The 2,362-nt window shown below is 34.5% G+C and overlaps 1 long non-coding RNA gene across 1 annotated transcript; it reads right to left on the bottom strand.

The window, feature by feature from the left end:
- Positions 1–215: 215 nt before the first annotated feature.
- Positions 216–2,087, bottom strand: LOC147521431 (uncharacterized). Its single transcript, XR_015193996.1, has 3 exons — positions 1,912–2,087; positions 1,734–1,828; positions 216–401 (listed from the first exon to the last, which is right to left on the bottom strand). It is a non-coding gene; the product is annotated as an uncharacterized LOC147521431 (long non-coding RNA).
- Between the last annotated feature and the right edge of the window lie 275 nt (positions 2,088–2,362).

The following is a 2,362-nucleotide window of genomic DNA, read 5'->3' as shown; positions in this document are numbered from 1 at the left end:
TTGAACATATAACATCAAATTATTGGCTTGGACTTGGTGTATTTGACAAAAATGTCTTGTACAAATAGTAGGGATTGATGTGTGTTTATATATATATCCACCCTATGGTAATCAAGAGCAAAATAAGCATTCTCTTCAAAACCCTTCTTATTAGGTCTTACTAATTGGCAACTATTTTACCTAAAAAAAGAACTTTGAAATTACCTGGAGAAGAATATCGCTTAGAACCTTAACATGTGTATGCGCCTTCAAGGCGGCAAGTCTGAATGAGTGAGGAGGGCATAATAAGAGCTATGAACTATCACAGGCCAATCACGGGATTGACCTTGTGCAACTTCACCTGAAGCTTATAAGTCGCCCTTCCATCTCTCCCTCTTCTTTTCTTTCAAACTATGCCTCCCCTGCTATTCCGCAAAGTCAATAGTCAACCTGGTAACCCACCAGCTCAAGTCCCAAATAAAAATCAGGTTAAACCCGGGAGGAATTTCACTCCCCTCAATCAACCAATGAGTGTAATTCTACCTTAACTCCTCGAAAGGGGTTGCTAACTTTGTTGGAGCACATGCCTATTCCTGATCCTTTGCCTAGGTGGTATAATCCGAATGCCCATTGTGCATATCATCAAGGTCAAAGACATGCTACTGACAACCTTAAAGTTCATAAAAGAAATCTCATATTTTTTATCAACAATAGATAGTGTGACAAAATCCTTTCGATCAGGAAGAAAGTGCTGAAGGAAGATCAATTGCGAATTTTTTAAGAAGGGTTTTTGTTTTGGGTAAGTTATTATACGCCAATCGGAATTCTTTTTGGGTTATAGTTGGATCCTAATTAATCATCAAATTCTTAAGTATCGGTTTCCTAACAGAGGAGCAATAGCCGGGGCTGTTTTTAATTCTAAGGGAAGTCAATATCGGTTTTCTTTGTTAATCGGTCAAGGAGAGGTGGCGATATCTTTATTTCTTCTAATCTATACTAATAGCATTTCCAATGCAAGCAAGCGCCATTATGGGAAACTCGGCACAACTCTCTAGACGAAGAACTTGCTAACATAGTAATATATTGTAAGTGTTACTGCGCCATCTAAAATACTAAATGCTCCAACAGCTAGTAACAAAAAAATAAAATAAAAAGCATGCAAATTAATAATTAAAAATTGAATGATAAAATTTGAGTTATCTCTTTGACAACAACGCCTTCTAGTTTCATAATAAAACCCCAATGATCAATTTTTCCAAATAAAAACAACAATTCAATCAATACGATACCCTATTTAGTCAATACATAATAATATGTTAATTATTAATTACCTATTATCTTGGTTGAAAGAAGCACATAAAATTCACGTAGAAGATGCCGAAGAAGAAAAATGGAGCTCGAGTGAGAGATGTTAGATGTTTTGAGAGAAAAATAGAGAGTTTTGAGGTTTCGGGTTTGTTTTGAAGAAAGGTTTTTTTTTTATTTTTTTTTTTGGGTTATTATTACTTGGGAACAATTGAAATTAAGAAAAGAGGGCGTGGAATTTCTTTTTTTCTTCCAAACTTTTGTTAAATCTTACGTGTCCACATTAGAGTAAAACGGCTAGCATCTCTGTGTCCTGAGACCTTAGTGCATTCTACATGTAGAAGTTTCAAAATGAAAAACATATAACACACACAAAATAGACGTCCATCAAATAAAATATATATTACCATAAGAAAACATCAACAAAAGAGAAATATATAGAAATTTACCAATTGCAACCAAGAGAAAGAACAGTTGTGGAATTCCATCAAACCTTGCTTCTTCCTACTATCAAAAGACGATTCCATATTGTTGAAGGAAATACCTAGCTAACATAGATTTGAAATATTATATATTTAAGCCTAAACAAATAACTTCTATTGCAGTCTAAGTTTATGCATAGAATACCTGTTCCACAATATGAGATTTAAAACTGAAGTGCCGAAGTGTAAATGTTGGTGAAGAGAAATGGTAATAGAACTCAAAGCACAGATTTACTGCTTCGTTGAAATCTCACATTGTAAAATGTTGCTCCCGGATGACCTTGTCTCCCAAGGACTTCAGACTCATTACGGACAGAGGGCAAGCATACTTGAGAGCTGCTTCCAACCCATTTTCTCCTTTCTTCTACACTTGCTCACTATGAAAAAAAAAAAAAAAAAAATCGAATTAATAGAATCAATTTTCAAATCAAAGAGAGAAAAAGAGTTGTGCATCGTGTTTTCAAATGTAAATCAGTAATTTAAATAGAAAAGTGTTAGAATTGAGTTAGGGTTTTCACATACCTTGTTTGTCTGAAGATGTCTCTTTATGAACATGGGGAACCACAGCTAAAATCATCTCGAGATTGTAGAGATAC

The sequence above is a fragment of the Coptis chinensis genome, chromosome 1 (assembly GCF_015680905.1).
Source record: "Coptis chinensis isolate HL-2020 chromosome 1, ASM1568090v1, whole genome shotgun sequence".
In the NCBI taxonomy this organism is placed as follows: Eukaryota; Viridiplantae; Streptophyta; class Magnoliopsida; order Ranunculales; family Ranunculaceae; genus Coptis; species Coptis chinensis.
This window is presented reverse-complemented; position numbering and strand designations above follow the sequence as displayed.